At 42.9% G+C, this 23,258-nt stretch overlaps 3 non-coding genes across 3 annotated transcripts; all 3 read right to left on the minus strand.

Annotated features, from left to right (window-relative positions):
- Window positions 1-2,735: 2,735 nt before the first annotated feature.
- trnap-agg (transfer RNA proline (anticodon AGG)) lies at window positions 2,736-2,807 on the minus strand. Its single transcript has one exon. It is a non-coding gene; the product is annotated as a tRNA-Pro (tRNA).
- Window positions 2,808-4,924: 2,117 nt separating this feature from the next.
- On the minus strand, window positions 4,925-4,996 carry trnap-agg (transfer RNA proline (anticodon AGG)). Its single transcript has one exon. It is a non-coding gene; the product is annotated as a tRNA-Pro (tRNA).
- Window positions 4,997-11,690: 6,694 nt separating this feature from the next.
- On the minus strand, window positions 11,691-11,764 carry trnan-auu (transfer RNA asparagine (anticodon AUU)). Its single transcript has one exon. It is a non-coding gene; the product is annotated as a tRNA-Asn (tRNA).
- Window positions 11,765-23,258: the final 11,494 nt, after the last annotated feature.

Raw genomic sequence — 23,258 nt, forward strand, 5'->3', positions numbered from 1 at the left:
AAGTGCTTGAAGCACTTCGGGGCTCGTCTCCTAACAAGAGCCCTGGGTGGGACGGGCTCTCCTCCAAGCTCTACAGACACTTTCAGCAGTCCCTGGGGCCCCTCCTTCTGGAGGTGTTCCAGGAGATTGCCAGGACCAGCGCTCTGACCCCATCTATGAGAAGGGGGGTGATCTCTCTTGTCTACAAAAAGCAGGGGGATCCCTCCCTTTTGAAAAACTTTCGCCCGATCAGTCTGTTGAACACAGACTATAAGATACTAACTTGTGTTCTCTCCCTCAGGCTCGGGAAGGTTCTGCCCAGGATCCTGTCGCCTTCGCAGACCTACTGCGTCAAGTGGAGAGACATCGCGGACACGGTGTGCTCCATCAGAGATGTTGTGGACCTTATGCGGGAGCAGCCGAGGGGTGGATACGTCCTGAAACTGGACCAGGAGAAGGCCTTCGACAGGGTGGAGCATTCCTTCCTGTTTGAGGTCTTGAAGAGCTTTGGCTTCGGCGAGGCCTTCATCTCCTGGGTGAGGCTCGTGTACAAGGGGATCGTGAGCTGTGTCAAGGTGAATGGTTCCCTCACGAGCTTCTTTCCAGTGACCTTGCCTGGGGGCACCGCCACCTCGTTGATCTACCAATATGCTGACGACACCAGACTGACGTTGGCAGAGGTGGCGGAGATCTCGGCCATTTTAGAGGTGGTGCAGGCCTACTGCGCTGCCTCGGGCGCCAAGGTAAACTTGGAGAAGTCTGAGGTCATGCCGGTGGGGAGGGCAGACCTTGCCCCGCTCTTCGGTTACCCTTTCAGGGTTGAGACGGGTCACCTGAAGGTCCTTGGCATCTACATTAACGCTGATGAGCAGGCCACTGAGCTTCTCCTGTGGAAGGAGAAGCTCATTAAGATGAGGGCAAATTAAATCGGTGGAGACACAGGTCCCTGACCCTAAAGGGAAGGGTCCTGCTCGTTAACACACTGTGCCTGTCCCTCTTGTGGTACCCACTGTCTGTGATGCCTCTTCCTGAACGGGTAGAGAATGAGATTAGGCAACTGGTGGTGGGATTCGTGTGGGAGGGGAAGCCTCCGCGGGTCACTCATGACACCCTCATTGGGGAAATCTCCAGGGGTGGGCTGAAGCTGTGTGATGTAGGCCTGAAGCTGAAAAGCTTTAGGCTGAAAGTAGTGAAGAAGTTCCTTGACCTGGATAATGTCAGCATTTGGAAGATTGGTATGGGAAGCTACCTCGAGACTTGCGGGGGCTTGGTGCAGGAGACTCTCCTGGTGAGGCTGACTCCGGGGTTGATAAAACATCTGCCCTCCTTTTACAGGGAGGTCCTGCTGGCGAGGGGGTAGTTCATGTCCCAGCATGTCTCCTACACGCCGGAGACCCGGGCCCAGATTCTGGAACAGCCTCTGTTCCTCGACCCCCTGCTGGTGTCTCGATGGAACAGGCAGCTCTACGAGGCTGGCATATCCAAGGTCAAGGATCTTCTTTATGAAGTAAAGGACGGATTTCTGCCCACCCAGGCTATTGTCGACGCTGTGCGAGAGGTCGACGACGAGCTGCCTGTCAGTAAGATCCGTCAGGATTACGAGCAGCTCAAACTCGGTCTCCCGGACAGTTGGCTGGAGAAGCTCCATCTACAAGACGGGGCAGCAGGCCCGGCCTGGCCGGAGCTGAGGGTGAAGTGGGGGGACCGTGGGGTGGACCTCCTGGGGTTCACCACCAGCATGTTCTACAGGCTGATGGTGGCGAAACGCTTCAGAGTGCCGGTCTCAGAGGTGTTCTGGGGTAAGATCTTCCCCCAGCTCGAGCCAGGGCGTACTTGACGGATCTGCTGGATGGCCTGTTTCGCTCTGTTCGAGGAGCTGTTCTTGACGGGGTGCCCTGGAAAGAGCTGTTCCTCTTTGGGTACCGCGGGTCTGAGAGGGGGGTTAACGCCATTTTAGTGAACCTCCTCCTCAGCCTAACGAGGACAGCTGTCTGGGAGAGGAGGAACCTCATGATGTACAATGGCCTGAAGCCAGACCTTGTCAGGCTGTGCATTGCCAGGGTGAAGGACTGCTTCTCTCTCAGCCTGGCCTACTGCAGGGCTGAGAGGCGGATGGCCGACTTTCGCAGGATCTTCTTAAAAAATAACATCTTTGTGGACCTGCGGGAGGAAGGCCTGTACTTCCGGCTCTGAGATGGGGGTGTCTTTGAACAAAAGACACACACGGCTCCACCCTTTTCCACCCCTGAATAGCATTGGCGAGTTGAATAGCATTCAATTCACATCGAATAGCATTGGCCCCTGAATAGCCCCTGAATAGCATTGGCGTAGCTCAGCACTGGGCCACTGGGCACAATTTCCCACCGTTTCCAGAGTGTAGTGGTTATCACGTTATCACGTTAGACCGTTACACAGACAGTTTCCATGAGACGTTGGACTTCCGATATTTAGAAGGATCCGTTTTTCAAGAAACATTTAAATTGATTCTTTTATCAAGCTCGTAGTTTGACAACAAGCGATCGCGGTGCTCATCTACGACACAGTGGTGATGAGTTTTCAGTACGTGTTCTTTTGAACGAGCAATGAGGTTGCCGCCTTGGACAGCTGACTGCACGCTCTCATTGTGCCACGTGATGAGAATTCACCAGGCTCGTTCAGTCATTAGTCACATTCCATCGTTTGCCATAAGCAGACGCTGCGAAGTGATGTGGATATCAGTTCCCAGTCTTGTGGAAGAGGAGGAAAAGAGCACACGAGGGCTCGTCCGGGAGTTGAACCCGGGACCTCTCGCACCCTAAGCGAGAATCATACCACTAGACCAACGAGCCACAGCAGCACTTTCCATTTCAACCTGTCAGTGAGCTTGAGGATGGGGAGAGGCGCCATTCGCTCGTCCAGTCAGACCTTCATCAATAAGTCAAGAAAGCTGCAATTACACGACTGCCTTTCAGACGAAGGGCAGTGAACTGTGCCCGGTAAGAGGGGAACAAGCGGCACTAGGTGACGCCGAGGCATAAGTCCCAGCGAGGGGGGTTGGCTTGTATGGTACAGCGCTTGCTTTGCATGTGGGAGATAGCAGGATCAATTCCCGCATCCTCCAGGTGTGTGCGTAGAGCTTGATGTGCCGAAAGGTGTCCTTTAGCCTGTGGCCCCGCCTTACATGGAGAGCATCGTGCAGCTGTCAAGCGTTTCGCAGCCACGCCCCCTTTTCATCTTCTCTCTGGCTTAAGCGTCACTCCGCCCCTCTCTCTTGACATTTCATGTCAGCATGTCAGAAGTCCGAGTGACATTTTTAATGGCTGAGTGAGGGCACGATGCTGAAGCAGAGAGGCCACTTCAGCCACAGAGACTTGTGCTAGGTGAGATCTGAAAGACGGACTCGCAACAGAAACAGACCAAAAATGTATCGGTGAGATCAAAAGGCAAATGCAACATTCAGCAGAGGGTGTCTAAAGATTAGGGAACGGGCGACTGAAATCCATGTGAGGCAAACTTTCCGGTGTGTGTACTGCAGCTGGGCTTGTTGGCGTAATTGGTAGTGCGTCAGTCTCGTCATCTGAAGGGCCTGAGTTTGATCCTCACACGGGGCAGGGCTGCTTCCTCTCTTGCTCTTTTCAAACACTTGCGGCAACTGTTCGCTCATAACCACGTCTGGAATGCGTGACATTTACACGGGCGAGAAGCAACGCCGCATCCCTTTTCTAAAGAACATTCACATTCAGAAATAAGTCAAGAAATTTGCCATTACTTTCGCTCGCACTGCTGTCAGCCTGCCCATGTTGCCAAAGAAAGATTCACTCGGCGTCAACATGACAGAACAGCGATCACTTGAAAACAATGTTCCACACTCCGTAAGCAAGAACTTCAGTGTTTGCAGTCACCCGATATGCCGATAGTCAAAGGAGCGCAAAACACGAAGCGTCAAAAGACAAGATGAGTTGATGGAAAGAGCGTTGAATTGATGAGCACAAAAGTTCAGCTCGTACAATAGGCAACGAAGGTCTCAGCGTCGTCATCGCACTTGAAAGGACTGCCTTGCAGACCAAGGGCAGTGGGCGGTGCCCGGTAAGAGGGGCAGAGGCGGTAAGACATGATGCCGAGACGCATGAAGCGAGGGGGATTAGCTCAAATGGTAGAGCGCTCGCTTAGCATGCAAGAGGTAGCGGGATCGATGCCCGCATCCTCCAGGTCTGATTTTGGATCTCCGGAAGCCCGGTGCTCTTGTTAAGCTTCTGCGACTTCTGACAGGTGCTCCTCCGTTGCGGAGAGAATGTCCTTCAGTTGTCAAGCGTTGAAGGGCCACACCTCCTTCCCAACCTCAGTCTGCACTGAGTGCGTCTCCGGCATTTTCTCGTCCAATTTGTCAGCTTAGCAAGTGAAAAGTATATCCGAGTGAAAACAGTGGTGATAATACTCTCACGAATTGTTAGAAGACGTGCTTTTGATCATCGATTGCTTAACAATCACATTCGTTCGACTTGAGCCATCAAGCTCGTAGTTTTCCTTCAAATCTTGAAAGCTCTCAGTGAGAACATCATAGGCTGCAGGACGCCCCGTAACTTGATTACTTCAACAGAAAGAAGAGCAGACAGCTCGACAAATATGTGAGGCGCAGAGAGCGCAAGGCGAGCCGCACACGTTTCGGTGGCTGAGAGAGGGCAGTTTTTGCTTCTGCATTTCCCAAGTAAGGACGCATGACAACAAGCGATCGCGGTGCTCATCTACGACACAGTGGTGATGAGTTTTCAGTACGTGTTCTTTTGAACGAGCAATGAGGTTGCCGCCTTGGATAGCTGACTGCACGCTCTCATTGTGCCACGTGATGAGAATTCACCAGGCTCGTTCAGTCATTAGTTACATTCCATCGTTTGCCATGAGCAGACGCTGCGAAGTGATGTGGATATCAGTTCCCAGTCTTGTGGAAGAGGAGGAAAAGAGCACACGAGGGCTCGTCCGGGAGTTGAACCCGGGACCTCTCGCACCCTAAGTGAGAATCATACCACTAGACCAACGAGCCACAGCAGCACTTTCCATTTCAATCTGTCAGCGAGCTTGAGGATGGGGAGAGGCGCCATTCGCTCGTCCAGTCAGACCTTCATCAATAAGTCAAGAAAGCTGCAATTACACGACTGCCTTTCAGACGAAGGGCAGTGAACTGTGCCCGGTAAGAGGGGAACAAGCGGCACTAGGTGACGCCGAGGCATAAGTCCCAGCGAGGGGGGTTGGCTTGTATGGTACAGCGCTTGCTTTGCATGTGGGAGATAGCTGGATCAATTCCCGCATCCTCCAGGTGTGTGCTTAGAGCTTGATGTGCCGAAAGGTGTCCTTTAGCCTGTGGTCCCGCCTTACATGGAGAGCATCGTGCAGCTGTCAAGCGTTTCGCAGCCACGCCCCCTTTTCATCTTCTCTCTGGCTTAAGCGTCACTCCGCCCCTCTCTCTTGACATTTCATGTCAGCATGTCAGAAGTCCGAGTGACATTTTTAATGGCTGAGTGAGGGCACGATGCTGAAGTAGAGAGGCCACTTCAGCCACAGAGACTTGTGCTAGGTGAGATCTGAAAGACGGACTCCCAACAGAAACAGACCAAAAATGTATCGGTGAGATCAAAAGGCAAATGCAACATTCAGCAGAGGGCGTCTAAAGATTAGGGAACGGGCGACTGAAATCCATGTGAGGCAAACTTTCCGGTGTGTGTACTGCAGCTGGGCTTGTTGGCGTAATTGGTAGTGCGTCAGTCTCGTTATCTGAAGGGCCTGAGTTTGATCCTCACACGGGGCGGGGCTGATTCCTCTCTTGCTCTTTTCAAACACTTGCGGCAACGGTTCGCTCATAACCACTTCTGGAATGCGTGTCCTTTACACGGGTGAGAAGCAACGCCGCATCCCTTTTCTAAAGAACATTCACATTCAGAAATAAGTCAAGAAATTTGCCATTACTTTCGCTCGCACTGCTGTCAGCCTGCCCATGTTGCCAAAGAAAGATTCACTCGGCGTCAACATGACAGAACAGCGATCACTTGAAAACAATGTTCCACACTCCGTAAGCAAGAACTTCAGTGTTTGCAGTCACCCGATATGCCGATAGTCAAAGGAGCGCAAAACACGAAGCGTCAAAAGACAAGATGAGTTGATGGAAAGAGCGTTGAATTGATGAGCACAAAAGTTAAGCTCGTACAATAGGCAACGAAGGTCCCGGCGTTGTCATCGCTCTTGAAAGGACTGCCTTGCAGACTAAGGGCAGTGGGAGGTTGCTGTTTTGAGATGGAGGCATTGGGATGGTGGGCCGAGATCTATTCTTCTTAAGGAATTCTTCATCGTGAAAGATCGGTCCACAGGTCTTCCAAAGAACTCGGGGAATCATGTGCTACTGAATGGAGTGAAGTGCTGAAACACATGACATGCCCCCTTGATCTCACATGCACAATTCTGCTGCAACATGCACAGCTACCGTCCACACCAGGCAGTGGGGCTTCAGCAGAATTTGCTACGCCACCTGCAATTACATATCCAGCTGCACACATATACATGGCCCTTCTTTCCTTTTCAGGATCTCAAAAAAAAGCATAGTGTGGTTTTCCTGCCACCTGATTGACCTCATCTCCCTCAGAATGTGCCCCGCCACATTCATTGCTGAAGCAGGACGGATGCTAACGGACATGTCAGAACAGTGAGGTTCAACGATCTCTCCAAAATATTGTGGTTGTAGTGGAAGAGATATGTTTTAAATTGTACCTTGGTATTTCATACTCTGTCTAGAATGTTATCCATTTCTATTTTATTTTGACAGGAACTGTTAAAAGGCTAATGACACTAGATGAAAAGAGAAGAAAGAAAACACAACATTTCAGCCGTGGAGGCTTCTTCAGGTGTGAGGGCTCCACGGCTGAAATGTTGTGTTTTCTTTCTTTTCTTTTAAGCATGGAATAGACCTATTACTTGTTCCTTTGCAGCCTACACATGGTGATGCAGCTCCCCACCTAAACTGCAAATGATACTAGATGCCTGGTAGTTTGTGGTACTTGGTTATTGTCTTATGTTTGCTCAAACTGCATATGTGTTGTAGCAGCGATGCTTATTAATAAGAAAGAATTAAGTGTTCTGAGCCTTCCCAAATGAGGCCCCATCTCTGTTCATCTCTGTGGTGCAGCTACAGAGAAACTATTCATGCAGGCTGATTTAAGGTTTCCTTTGATAAGGGACAGCTCCCAAAGGGGGATGCACTTAGCTAAGCCTGGCTATCATGATCAATGGTCATCCATTGGCGCCTATCTGTCTAGGGAGTGCCAGATGGACATCTGGACTGCATTCCTAGGTGTCAGGAGTAAATGACTCATATCTCACCTTGATCAACCAATCAGGGACTGGTAGGGCCGTGTAACCCACGTGGGACTCTCATGCCCATGGAACTTTCAGCCAATCAACGAGCTGAAGTTCCTCCAGGTAAAAACAGGAAACACAGAGAGCCTGTAGTAAGATTCAGGAGAATTCTGTGGACTTTTCTAAAGGGAATTCAAAGGAGAATTCCAGGGCAGGACGGCCCAGGAGCAGAAGGCTCCCAAGGGCAGGACATTCTCGCAGAGCGCCTCCTGACCATCCTGAGACTCAGCCTGGACAACCACGGAACGGCCAGTGTGTCCGAGTGCCAGAACTTTCCTTTGTTCTAAGAGTCAAGAGCGGAGGTTGCCAGAGAATAACCAGAGGATCCACCTGAGGTTAGCACCAGTAGCAGGCCTCGTGAACAGGTCGGAACTGTGGACAGCTGAATCACTATTCAGAACTAGCGCTTCATCAGGAACGAACCGGTCTTCTTCCTGACTTGCTGGGACCCACAGTCATCTTTTCTCCTGTGCGCAAACTTTGCTAGTTAAAGCCAACACTAACTAGCCGGTCAGTGAGCATCTGCAGCGCACCATCGCAAGCCGCACAGTACAGGCAACAGGCACCGCACTGGCACCGAGCCAGAGAGTGCGGATTGGACAGCAACAGCCTGCAACTGTTTCTTTGAGTCAGCAGGAGATCTGAATCCCCAGAGATTGGATGAGTATTCACTTATTACTTCACTGAATTACTGCTCGAGAATTCAATTGTTATCCCAACCAGTTGATATCAATTTAATTCCTAAGAGTTATGTACTTGTTTTGAGTATCTAATGTAGAAGTTATAACCAAGTTCATTTATGAAACGGTCTAAATGAATGATATACTGAATGTATGTCCCTCTTGGTTTGGAACTCTTCATGATTTAATATATACCTTTTGTATTCTGCTAACCCACACTCTTAAGATCTGTTATGTTTATATGCACATTTTATGTATTAATAAGTGTATTAGTATCTGTGTGTGTGCGTTAATGAGTTAACCCGCAAGGTCGGTTTTCTAATAGCCATTAAAGAATCATTTTGTGACTTACTGCTACAATTAATAATTGTCCCAGTAAATACACAAAACCCCTACACACGCATGGAAACCAATATTTACCTGCTAATCCAGTATGCAGCAGAGAACAGTTGGACAGAAGGTTAGTATCTGTTGATACTGCATCACAGAAGTCAGTCTCTTCCCCCTCATTATGCAGGCTGACTTGTTCACGATGAACTGTCCTCCAGTGACAGTCAGCTGCAATCACTGACTCAGACATGGTGTTGATACAATGACGGCACTTTGGCTGATTTGGTTAACATGCTTTCCTCTTAAACAGGAGATGCTGAGTTCAAATCCCAGCAGTGCTTTTCTTCCTGTCTTGTCTTACAAAATGTATCACTATGGATGATTACGTACAGCTTGATTTTGTTTAACGCAAGTTTTCATTTTCTTTCTGGAACAACTTGCTTTTCATGAAATCCATACAGCTTGTGAAAGATATATACAAATATTGCCTTGTATATCGCAGGCTGGTAAGAAAAAAGCATTATTTTCTTTTTTTTAAGCTTGCAAATGGAGAAAAGGGACACACGTGAGTCTCTGTTAATTGAAAGGTCAGTGGTTTGAGCCCACCCAGAAATGCACTTCTCATTATTGCAATGTAAACCTCATCTCTACTTATTCGGATTTCTTAGCAAAACCTTAACCCACTTGATATTTGCAAGAAATGTGAATGTTTTTGATAAACAATTAAGTATGTAAGTCAATATCACTGGGAATGGCCAATAATTACCAACATTCAAGGACATCATATTCAGGTAAGGACTTTGATCTTCGATGGCTAGCAGAAGAATTCTCTCGATGCATCCTTAGTTAGAATATTTAAAATTACGACACAGATTTCTTGGAGAACTTGACAAGCAAAAAAGACAATTGGACAGCATGATTATGCTAGGACTGTACATTTGTATTTTAATACTTTTGTATATTTATCTTAATTGTAATATACATGTAACCATAAATGCTGTTCTATGTAAATACATTTTGTTGTATTTTATCATATTTTAGCTGAGGGCACAAGGGGGTCTATTATACCTTCCGAAACTTCCAAGACAACTATAACAGAGGCTCATATTTTAATATAATTTGCTTTAAAAGAAAACTACAATTTGTACGATATCAACCCTCAATATCGACGTTCAAATGAAGGATTTAAAGAAGCAACAGCGATAGGAGAGTACATTGATTTTGGACCAATGTTTGCATCTGAACAATCCTTCCTCCTGGAAAGAAGAAAAAACAGGTATGTTTTGAGTCTCATGATGATGCTCTTCTGGATAAAAAAAAACAGTGCAAATTTGTTTCGGATGTATTTTGGATAACATTATAACTGTCATCGAAGAGAAATTTGATCAGTTGAATGCAGTCAAAACTTTTGACATTTTATATGATGACAGGACGTACATTTAGGACTCAGTACCGATAACGCTGCTGATATTGATGGAGTAGAAATTAAGTGTATTGGTAGTTTTATCTGAGGCAAGAAGTACTAGAACACCTCCTATAAAAATGTTAGGATTCAGAGCAAGAAATATTTTTCCACCTCACCCAATGGTATTGCATTAACGAGGCTGAATCTGGCTTCTTATTCGCCAGCTTCTTCTTCTGCCCTAAATGCTGCTGCTGTGATGTTATGCCGCCTTTCACCTGTAGATGGCTCTTTACAGTAATTTTTAAAAGTACTAATCGGGATGGATTACTGTATTTATCCTCAGTAAAGGGGAATATGTAAGTGACTATCCAAATATAATTTTTGTGTGAAACACATTTCAGAAAATTGTAAACCAATTTTCAAAACTCACAATAACACAAACACAATAAGTAAATAAGACAAAGGCAAAACATAAGTTCACAGGCACTTTCTACATATTTACCACGACCTTACCTTCTGATCATCAAAAGTCTTAAAATCTTGCATTTTACAAGAACTTTTTAATATAAATGGGACATTTAGAACATGGCATATGAGAATATATGGTTAACCGAGGATGAGCAACGGGTGATGGTACTTTCTGCTTCTTGCTATAAACCTACCCCCTGGTTATAAAAACATCTAAAAATTATGACACTGAGGTGTGAGAGACAATGGAACAGACTATCAAAATCCTGAACTTTAGGAAATTTTACAGTACCATTTTTTCAAATATGACCCTGTGAACATGGCATGTCCCTCCTTCCTCATTACCAAAACATCTCAATGTTCCGACACTATGTACATTGGTAATTACAACACTTCACTGTTGCATTTCTGAGTTGTGACATTGTGAACATGGCATGTTAAAGTATATAGAAAATCTAGATCAGAACAGGCTAAATGCAATTCATAGTGATTTATCATTTTCTGACTTTCTAAATGAAAAACAATTTTTTTCGATGATTATGACACTTCGGTATGACATAAAATATGCTTCAATGACAGAATAAATAATCATGGAAAAAATACCCACAGTGGACATTCATAGTTGTGATTATAGGAATGTTAAATATCAGGTGAGTAGCTGCGTCAGCATGCGTAGGCTGCAAAGGAACAAGTAAAGGGTTATTCCATGCTGAAAAGAGAAGAAAGGAAACACGACGTGTTGGCCGTGGAGCCTTCTTCAGGTGTTAGAAAGACAGGGCAGTATGCAAAGATAATTTTCTTTTTATCTTTGCTGACTGCAGTTTATCTTTGATGACAACATCAAAGACATTAAGGAATTCTTACGGCTAACAGCTCCACATCAACTTCCTTTTATAACTAACCTCATCAGTTCTCTCAACTGCACTCTTCCAGTTTCTCACTTCAGAGAAGGATAAAAAACTCAATCATCCTCAACAGAGAAAAACCATCAACACCCCTACCACCTCCACCAATCCTAACTTTGTTGTTACTATACTCTCTGACCTTTCCCTTTCACCCCTTTGCATCCTCAGCTAACATATTTTAATATTACAACACAATTACAATAGATTGTACAGTATTTACAGTTTAAAATTAAGGTAAATATGTCCAAATATCAAAATCCAACTGCACAGTGCTAACAAAACAATGCTTGTCAACTTCTCAAACAAATCTGCATTGTATTTTTAAAATATTTCAGCAGAAGATGTGATGGGAGTATAAATGACGATTCGACGATCATTTTTCTTGGGTGAATATGGTTTTCTGGGGAGTTGCGATGTTGGGCATTATTGGACATTTTTGACAAGTGTTGAACAGTCACATTTCCTACAAATATTAAAATGGCTATGGTTTAGCTGAGAAATCCAATCGACCTATGCGAAAACAATGTTTACATCGCAGAAGAAACCCATCCCTGGGTGGACTTGAACCACCAACTTCTCAGTTAATAGCCGAACGCGCTAACCGATTGCGCCACAGAGACTGACTGGTGGAGTCTTTTCTCGAATCAAAAAAAAAAAATCTCTTACCGTTTATTTTGCCAGCCGGTAATATTTCTTCTGCACTGATAACCAAGAACTGAATTTCATGTTTCGCAAGCTGTGTGAATTTAATCAAAAACAAGTTTTTGAAAGGAAATGAACACATGCATTTAACAAAATCAAGCCCTTTGTGATTGCCCGAAATGGTACGTTCTGTATTACAAGATAGGAAGAAAGACACGGCTGGGATTTGAATCACAGTTCTTTTGTTCAATAAAGAGGCACTTTAACCAACTAGGCTACGGTGACAGGACCACCATCACCTTTTACAGCCTCTTGGACACACCGCTCTGAGACATCTGCGTTCAGAAAGCGCTGAACCTGCTCTCAGAGCAAATTGCCTCTTTTACATACAGTAGCAGCCCCGACACTGAGAAACGAAGAGAACTGGCTTTTATCTGGCATTTTTCATGTCCAATGCGTTTGACATCTAACAAGGGCGACAAAGTTCTTCTGCAACATTATTTCTTCTTCTTTTTTATTTCTGTACGCTTTGATAAAAAACTAGAAATCGTGCAAGGGAAAAATGTCTTTTTTTCATAGAGAAAACGTGGACCGGGAAGTGTTGTATTGAGAAGAAGTGATTTAACATGATACGTGACCTAATTTATCGGAGCAAATGCTCACCCAGCAAGGTCTGGAGAAGTTGGAGAGTCTGGTGGATGTGATAATTATACGGTGTTGTGGAAGAAAACAGTCTTTCTTTGAATTCTCAATCAATCGGAATTTCAGTGCGAAACATAAACCCTTTGTGTGATTTAAAGAGATAATATTTTAAAACTCATAAAAAATCAGAAAACACGTTTCTCACTTTGAAATTTTAGACGGGGCGGTATATTACTAGTAGCGACACTGAGCACACTATGGGGGAATTCCGGTTATGTGAAATACCAGCAGTTTAATAAATAACGCATCTGATTTTGGATCATAAGATTGTAGGTCCGACTTCTACCTGGCTCGTGTAAATTTTATTCAAGCTCCACAGTAATAGATGTCTATTATGTAATGAACCGCACCTGAAAGCAAACATTGGGTCTGTTTCCTTTGTTTTCCAGCATGAAATAGCAAATCGTTACAAAAAGTACCTGCTAATGTCCAATAGCGTTTTTTTTTTCAAATTACATTTTCAGGCTTCAGACACTTTTTAATAAAACAAAAGTGTCCGGAAACTCCCTAACTTTCAGGTTTGCTTGAACCTGTATTAAAAGAAGTTATTTGAAACTTCCGGGATCCCATTCTCTGATGTAGCTGTCTCTAAAGACGGATGTGATGTTTCGCAGATGTGAACTGTGCCTTCTCTCTTGTGTTCAAGGGTATTCGCTGTGTGAGATCCTAACTGTATGTCCAGTAGGGCTCTATTTTGTTTAGATTATGTTGTGTACAGATAGAACTCAACTGCATGGTGTGAATTCTGTGTTCAGGACGAGCAGAACCTGAAAAACTAAAAGTAGACCTCAATGCAATTTGAACACGCAGCCTTCTGATCTTTAATCAGACCACGCTACCTTTGCACCACGAGGTCACGACTATCAGCTAATTTGAATTCCCGAAAGGAGACAAATCAGCTTCACAAAAAATTCTGTGAAGAGCGCCGCTCTTCTGAAGAGAGTCTCTTCATCCCAGACCACATTTTATTCTTCCTGCGCAGCTGATGTGCAGGTGTTGTTCTCAATAACAGATCCAGGAACACTGACTGTTTTTCTATTTTTTTTAATTAAGTACCCCATGGTGCAACGGTAGCACGTCTGACTCTAAATCTCCAAGTTCATTTTCAAAGTATATCAGAGTCAACTGATACTGATGAGGTTTTGCTGCTACTGAACCCGCAGTCTTCACCTTAAAGTTCAATTCCCCAAGCCTTCTGACCTTATATGTCCATCCCTTCTCGTCAAAACTCATATTTTCACAGAGTACCCTACAGAAATCGCAGTATAGAATGAAAAACTCAAGTAGATCTCGGCCACTGTTGGTGATTTTCCTTTAAAAATTTATCTCCTGAAATTTTACGGAGTGTATCACTTTCACTGAGACCGAGGAGTGTTAAGCTGTACATGAGTCTTTGTGGCTCGGTTGTTAACAAAAATGGTGGTGGTTTGAGCCCTTCCAGGGACGCTATGAGCCTTTTAATGTACACACCTGTCTCACTTTATCTCCACAGCCGGTCTCCACCGCAATCAAATACAGAGCCCGCAGGGGTCAGTAAGCTCGCATATATAGCTCACTGTGTATATAATGAAGAAGCAGAGGTTAGTTTCTTATCTGCGCGTTACAGGGCCTTATGCAACTCGTACCAACAGCTGGGGTTTGATCCCTACACGGGCTATTAGTTGAAAGGTCATTGTAAATGACATGTAAGAGATTTATAGATAGATACTTTATTGATCCCGTGAGGGAAATTAATCAAGCTTATCCAGCTGGCTTTTATGTTTCACACTAAATTGCGATCTTGAAACCAAAATAGTTAGAAATATGGAACACAACCGTTGTTCCCCAAGAAGGAAAGCTGTTTAACACTGATGACACACCTTTTTATTTAACCCAGATTGTGAAGACAACTCTGCCCTATCAAAGGAAAATGTTGCACAAAAGTTGGAAAGCACACTCTGAATCCATCTGTACTGTATATTTGATTTCCGCGAACTGTTCAAGGCTGCTTGGTGCTTCGCAAGCAAGTCATTTCAGGGAAGAAACTCAGTTTAGAGAACTACTGGTGCATTTTCACTCATTGAATTTGATCTTTGTACTCTCTTTTCATTCTCATCTATAATATTTCAAAATTATAGTTCGGATTTGTTGGAAAACTTCACAGGCATTATTAAGTTAGGACTGTACAATTGTATTTTAATATCTTGGTATATTTACCTTCATTTTAATATGGATGTAACCATAAATGTTGTACTTTTGTCGTACTTTTTAAAACATTTTAACTGAGGACGCACGACGACTATTATACCTTGTGATACATGCAAGACATCTGTAAACGAAGATGTAATTACAGTTAAATTGGCAATTAAAAGAAAACCACAATTTGTATAATATTATTTCTCTATGTCGATGATCAGTTGAAGGATTTGAAGAAACTATATATTATTCCTCGATATCGATGATCAGTTGAAGGATTTGAAGAAACAGCGGCAATAGCAGGTGATTTTGGTTTTGAACCCATTTTTACACCTCAATAATTCTCGAAAAAAGAAAAGACAGGCATGTTTTGAGTCTCATAATGATCATCTTCTCGATCCAAAGAAACATATAAATTTGATTCCTTCCGTAGTATTGGGATTTTCTTACGAAGATCTCACGAAGTATTGCCAGGATCTATATTTAGCATTCGGTAGCGATAACACTGCTGATATTGATTGAGTAGAAATCTATGATGTATTGACAACTTTATCTGAAGCGAGAAGTCCTAGAATGCTGCCTATGAAGTGTTAGGATTCATACCAAGATATACTTTTTGTTTTCAACCCAAAATGCTGCTATTGCATTACACATTATATGAACATTACCAGTTTTGGTAGCTTCTCTGCATGATTTTTCAAAACTGAAACTAATTACAAAATTACTTAAGATCAACCATTACAAACAATTATAAATCAGGGCTAATATTAATATCAACTGATGTTACGACAGAAAAAAAGATTTAACTGAAATATGAATAAGACTATGCAAGCCTAAAAAGTAGAACAATTCAATTTATTTAACTTTTTTTTTGAGAAATGGGCTCACACACCGGAAGACACTAACATTTCTCTTCGTTAGAGTATGTGAATAACGGTTTAACCCAAAATGTTTGGAGTCCAGAGGGAGGACTTGCTCGCTGAATGATCTCTCAAGAAATCCCTGGTGAGATTCAACAGGTGTTTTCTTCAACAGCCACTAAAAGTCTGATGACCTTCTCTGGATTTCCTGAATATGACGTAAAATTAGTTCAAATCATTTGGTAGTTAACAGAACGAAATGCTTTGGAGGTACATTTAAAACAGCAGAGCAAGACTGTAGCACTGCGTGTGTGACTGAATTTAATTGTGTAAACCTGGGTCTCTATGAACACGAGCAAAGAGTTCTTACTCAACAGAAGATTGCAATGTGAGCACAATAATTTAAGACATCTAGAGATGCCAGAGATTGAAAGAACTTCATACATGAAAAGCATGCACTCTACCACTGAGCTACATCCCCTATTGCACAGATGGTGGAACTGACTTAAAGATGTGCATATGTTCACTGACCACAATCCACCCTTCATGAATAATTGAAATGAATAATTTATTTTTATATCCAGTCACATGGGCGACGGTGGTTGATTCTTCAACGGGGGAGTGCGTTTTTCTACCTCCTTACTCAACTGTCTTTCAATTATGTTTTCTTTGAAACCTTTTTGCATCTTTTAAGTGCTTGTGATTAAATTACGCATAGAAAAACAGCAGTACAGTTGATGTTCATGGACCGATGCACACAACTCCAGTGATAAAGCCCTTTTGTAAATATTGTAGAAGAACGTTAAAGGGCGAAACAACGCTCCAACCACGTGAATGGTAACAAGAAGGATCGTGTTCTTATTTAATATGTGCTTTTGAATTGCCTTGTCAATACACACAGGCTTTATAGATGGACAAATAATTTACAGTGGTGTTTGTAAACAAAGATGGAACATGTTATTTCTATACCAGGAAGAAAGGAGCAGACTCTTAAACTTTAAGAGACAGAAACAACACCTCATCACAGCTAACACTAATTAAAACGACATCACAACAGAAGAGTGAAGCCTTGAGTGAATCAAATTAGTTTTTGTTGGTCATCTGTGTCTTCATAACTTTGTAGGTGAGAGAGAGGATTGCGAAAATGTGCAGGTGCTTCTCAGAAGTGCGTTGGTGGTATAGGTTCCTTCAAATAACTGAGCCAGTGCATCCCCAAATCTTTTCAAGATGATCTGTGATCTGGTAACACATATCCTGAAACTAACATTCGAGGTAGGAAGTGTGCTCTTAAACAACAAAACACTCAAAAAGGAAGAAGCAGATCTCTGTACACAAGACGGTAGTGCGATATTAGAATTTCAGAGTTCTTGACGGATTCAGGCTCCTTCTCAGAGGTCCTTGCTCGCCAAATAACTTTGCATCTGAGGAAGAGCACCACGGAAAAAACCCAACTCAACAAGAGAGCGCGTTGGTTGCTCTTGCTCTTAATGCAAGAAGCTGTTTTTTTTTCCTCGCAATAATAATTATTAACCAGAAACAGCAGTACAGGTAGGTCGCATTTGTGATTATGTCACTTCTCTGCTTCAGCAAGGTCAATAAAAGACTCTGAAAGTAGTAAAGCAAAACTGAACTCAAAATCATATTAGGAATTATGAGCGATATCTCCATACAGGTAATCCAACAGAACTTTGAAATATTTGAATATCATCTCTCTGTATATTGCGCTGCTTTTAACCCAGAGTAAAACTATTGGATTGAAGGAATGCTAACCGCTGGGTAAAAATGTATAGTTGTTATTTGGAGAAATCTGTAAACTCGTGATCTTATATGTTTTAAAAGACAGCACAGGAAAAAACAGTGCTGATTATTTTCCGGAGACGGAGCACTGATGACCTATCCGAGCTAATCGATAAAACCCACCCAGTGGATACTCTAGCAGAACGTCAAAGAACATTCACCTTTGTATCCAAAGAAACCACAGGAACAACATCAGGAAGCACAATCAATTCCCCTTTTAAATCTTTCCTGTAAGGTATGCTATGTGAATTCATGAAGTTAATCCTCTGATCTCTTTTGATCACGAACAAAGTACTTCTGATGGAGCGCTATGTTCAAAGATTTAATAAGCTTTACCCTTGCCAATGATTCGGCGTGAAGAATTAAAAGTTTCACAGACAAAAGCAGCTCACCACCACATCCAATATTAAATGTACTTGCCGGTACACTATCATGTGCACTACCTCAAAAGTGATCTCGGCAGATGTTGTTCCCTACATAAAGCTGAATGTGCCAAAGAGAATTTCTGTTGAGAAAACAAAATATTTTTTCTGCCTTGATGTTAAGCCTGTCTTTTAGAAAGTCTATCTCTAAACACCTCCCGCAGCCTAACAAAAAGCGCTTTTACTGATCGTATTGCAGGTCTTAAAGCATTAACATTTGGCAGCGGTGGGATTCGAACCCACGCCCCCAGAGAGACTGGAGCCTAAAATCCAGCGCCTTAGACCGCTCAGCCACGCTACCTTCCACCAGCTCCATCTTCCTCACATTGCTGACTTGGAAAATGCCGGAGGCTTCAGCTCTTGTCGTCGGATCTAATGATATCATGACATGTGGAAGTGACTGCACCTTCATTTTCCGAGATGCTTTCAATAGCACAAACGCTACTTTCACCGGCACAAACATAGCAATAACGAAGGAGGTGAGTTTCATCCTTTGTGCTGTTTGTAGGGGCGCAACTCTACGGTGATCTACTGACTTGAAGAGCAAAAATCAAAATCCTCTGCTACTGCTATTGCTTTTTTCATAGTTTCTTCAAATCCTCCATTTGAACGCAGATTTTGAAGGATATTGATGATAATACCACATAAATTGTGGTTTTCGCCAATTTTATTCAAATACCAGCCTTTTTTACAGTTCCTTGTGTGTTTCACAAGGTATAATAGCCCCCCTCGCATCCTCAGCTAACATATTTTAAAATTGCAATAGATTATACAGCATGCATGTTTACATTTATATTAAAATTAAAGTAAATATACAAGAATACATACAGTGCTAGCCCAATAATTCTTGTCAGGTTCTCCAACAAATCTGCGTTGTTATTTTAACATGTTTCAGCTGAGGGTGCAACAGGAGAATAAATGAATTTTCCCGCCAGCCATTCAAAGACCAAATTCCATGAGTGAACATTATTTTCTCAGAAGTTGCCAGCATTGGACTTTGCCGGTGGTATTGAATTATGTCCACAACTGTTGTAGTAGTTCCTTCTTGAAGTTCGACACGTGCAAAGCACTCGTAATATCATAGGTGTTAAAGTTCGCTGAGTCTATTCGAGTCATGGTGTGTATCCCTGCCTATCATTGGGAGACGGGTAGCTTTTTTACACTCGGGTAGCTTTATGTGAGAGCTTACATAACTTTCATTTTCTCACATTTTCTGAACACTGTTCCAAAGGGGCACCCTGTCAATTCCGAATACTTTTCAAAAATCTGCCTGCACGTTTGATTATTGTCATTTCATTTAGAAAAAGTTCAATATTGATCATAACTAAAGAAAATAATGATCACGAACAAAAAAGGGATAAAGATGCCAGTCGATCTTAAATCACAGCTGGGTGACTCGGGCTTCTGTTCTGATATGGTTGTACGAGAAACTATAGGAGATTGGCAAAGGAGGAATTGCCAATCTCCTATAGAACATGAGTTGAATCAGGAGTGAGACATTTCGTATACTCGTGCATATGTCAACGCCTGACCTACATCGTAAAACTAACATTAAGTTGTCAGAAACATTCATTTATATACAAACAAGAGACAGACCAAGTAATAATTCTACATTAGTTCAGGTGGGTAAACCTGAACTAACAAACCTATTAATAATTCTACATTAACGTGTCCTACACTGATCAGATTAATTGAAATGGTCTGATTCATAGCCTGTGCAGTTCGTGCTAATTATACGAATAAGTACTCGGAAGAAGCCGCAGCTCAGGTATTAAAGAGATTTGAAATCGGATCGGTTGATTTAGAGTCCAGAGTACGAACCGACAGCTGACACAGGTCTTTTATAGAACCGTTTTGATTTTCTCTACTTTGTCCCCGTGACATCATTGTCCTGCTTGCAGCCAAGCCCGACACACGGTACCATCTGGTTTCTGTCGCTGGGCCTGTCGCTGGGCACTCACCCTGCGGTCTGTGTGGGTCCTAATGCCCCAGTATAATGATGGGGACACTAAACTGTAAACAGGCGCCGTCCTTCGGCTGAGATGTAAAACTGAGGTCCTGACTCTCTGTGGTGTCATGGAAATTTAACTATCAAGGAAGCCACAAGAGAGAGTTCTCACCTGAGTAAGGTCTTTATTTCAATATTGCAATATTGGGAGCCCTGCTGCCACTTCGCAAAGTGCATCAGAGACTCAATTTGTTACAAGCAGTACAGGGTTTTTATAAGACGTTGCGCTGTAAAAAAGTTCAGCACTTGGTCCTTTCTAAAACTTCCCCTTTCTCTAAAAGAAAACAAATTACATCATAGAGCGAGAGAAAAACACTAGATTTGTTATTCAAAGTTTATCAGTTATTTTCAGCTAATTCTAATGACCCAGACAGCATATATTGTTTTGGTACATTGTCTTCTAAACTAACCTAAACAGTGTACTTTGTTGACGAACTGTTTTCTAAAATTCTGCACGTACTGTAGCATAGCAGTTATATCCTTGAAATATTATCTAAAAGCACCAATATATTTTTTTGTAAAGCTCTCTACATTTTTAAGAATCAATTAACTCATTAGATTTCCACTACAATTCCCTCCTTTTTATTCTTGAAAATGATTAAAAGTTAGATTCTTCATATGGACTCCCAGGAGGCTCCCATACTTCAGATTCTTCCGTTTTTATCAGAACATACTGATGCGCAAACATATTCATTATCATATTTCGAAGCATTGGAATAATACAAGTCGAACAGCAACACAAAAACAGGAAGACAAGTATCACAGCTACTATAATCGGTGTTAGTAACTTGAAAAAAAACATTCCCCCCGGCCCAAACAGTGATTCTAACCAAGAGAGAAAAGCAGGTGTATCTTTAATGCCTCTTTCTTTGTCCACCTTGTCTCTCAGTTCTTTCAAATGTTGAATAGCAAGCGTAAGATTTCCGTAATCATTGTCATTTGCTGGAATAAATGTGCAACAGGAGTCTCCTATTAAAGCACAGACTCCTCCAGATGCTGCATTTTGTAGGTCCAGCACGAACCTGTTCTGAAGTGCCATTAATCTAACTCCCCTTAATTCTTGTTTGATAGCGTCTAAGCCTTCTAACGTGATGTTAATAAACGAGTACATTTCATAGCGAGTAATTTGTAACCAGCGGGCATTAGCTACTGCCTGAATACTCAGTCCTGAGGAAAAAATCATTTCAGCTGCAGTAAATAGTCTATGGTCTTCTGGTACTTTAGAAATATCTGGACCATATCTGTCAGCCCAACTGAGAGCGCGTTTAACCCTTGACTCCCTCTGAAGGGGCTTCATTGAATTTAACAAGTAAGAGTTTACTGGGACAATGAGAATGGAGTGGTGTAGCGTGACTAGAGCACACACTCCTCTCCACTGGGGAGGAAGGCTATCATAAACTTTTGTACCACATTGCCAATACCAATCCATCAAAACCATAGTTCCATTAGATAAAGTATGGTTAGTAACCGTGGAGCTACAGCCTCCTGTTCTTCCTACTGAGGGGCCACGACCTTTATTCTCATAGCAATAAGAGTGATTAACCTTAGAAGGCAGGTAAACTGCTACTTTAACAGGAGAATCAGTCCAGGTAATGTGATTCTTTAGGTAATCCCACAAAGGAGGACATTCTGCTTTTTTACTGGTAACATTGAAGTGAATAGCAAAATGCACTGCTGGGTCTCTTGGGAGAAACGAAGCCTAATGCTACTGTAGTAGACTTATTTATCTTCAGGCCGGCTGCATATGGATGCCCCTTTGAGTAGGTCAAATACGTTATGGTGAAGGTGGGAAAAGATCTAGGATCTGGCTTTGGAAATCCTGCCACTAGACTTATGCATTCAGAAATGTGACTATCAACTGGTCGGGGGAAAAGTTGCATGGGTGAGGCTGTAGAATGAGGCATTAAAGCACATACATAACAAGATGCATTAAATTTCTTTAACTTTACAGTATGATTTATAAATTTGTACCACAAATTACTCATATCCCCCTCATTATCAGTTTCATTCAGCGAGTTTGTATACAAAGAGGCTTCGCATTTAGATTCTTCCTCTTTCTGGGTGGTGACAGGCTTCCACATAAAAAGGAAAAAGGCTGTGCACATCAGTCCCAAGCATGTGATCCCCATCTATCCCTGTGGAGACATCACTCCTGCTCTTTGCTCAGTTCGTTTGTGACCTTTTTACAGTGGGAAGCATGAATTCAGGGCACCTGGCACGGCCCCCTCCACCTGAGCGAACACCACCTCTTTTTCCTGTCTTTCACCAGAATCCAGTCTCCTTATTCACGCATTAGTTCTTACAGCACAGGTAAATCCCTGTGGGCTGGAGCCCAGCATTTTTCTTAGGGTTTTTTTTACAAGATTGGTCAACAGCTGGGTAATAACTCTTAGAAAAATCTACACATTGTTCCACTGCCTCAGCTGTGCCGTTTTGCAGAACAATTCTAGCTGAAGTTGTAAAATTTCTCTTTGGTCCGTTCCTGCAAAACATCTTATTATAAACAAACAAACCATAATAATAATGTGCATCTATGGGAATCACTCCCAAGGGTAACCCCCCTTAAAACTATATTGTTCTACCCATCAGGTTCTGCCACTAGATAAGAGAACCTTTCCCATGAAATCATTTTTTGACCTTCATGATCCCTTCAGGGCGTACAATTAGCACAGAAGCAGCAGCTTTAGTCCACATGTTTTTCAAGCAGGATATTAACAGTATGATCATAACGAATAATACCAGACACACAAATATGTATTGAACCAGAGACCCTCTCCAGGTTCCTAGCACAGACTGTAGCCATGCACCAATGCCCCAATTATCTGGATTATAATTATGATATATATTTTCTTCATCATAGATGTGCTTTGCTAAGTCATTCATTTGCTAATAATTGTCTAGAATACAAGTACTGTTTAGTCTTTGCTCACCTAAACAGCTGTCTATCACCCTAATAGAGAATGGCCTAAAACTGTGATTATAGTGAGGAGCATACAGTTATTTCCATTTTAATATATCTGAGTTACACTCAGACTAAAAGCAGGGCTATTTACCCATGCCAATAAACCTAAATAATCACCTCTATCAAAGGGGATTACTCCCATGAGCATCTTCTATAGCAATACAATCCCAACATGAGCTCTGATTATTATTTGTGGCTGACTGATAAAGTATTGATTCCATATCCCCATTTTATCAAAGTAAAACTCATTACACTTAACAGGTACACTGTCGCCCCCCCTCAGGAAGCTCAACAAACACAGAAACAGTTACAATATAATAATTAATGTTCACTCAGTCTCTGGTGCAGTGGTTCGGTGTCGGCGCAATGCGTAGATCCAGCGATCTCGTCCTGTCACTCAGATGGCAGAGTCGGTAGTCAGTTGCACTTGATATGGTCCTTCCCAGCAGGGTTGCAACATCTGGCAGGGTATATCTTCCTCACCATACCCACTCGCCAGGTATCAGGTCGTGTCTTCCCTCTACTGGAGGTCTCCAAGTGTCCAGC

Source organism: Lepisosteus oculatus, chromosome 14, assembly GCF_040954835.1.
Source record: "Lepisosteus oculatus isolate fLepOcu1 chromosome 14, fLepOcu1.hap2, whole genome shotgun sequence".
Classification (NCBI taxonomy): domain Eukaryota; kingdom Metazoa; phylum Chordata; class Actinopteri; order Semionotiformes; family Lepisosteidae; genus Lepisosteus; species Lepisosteus oculatus.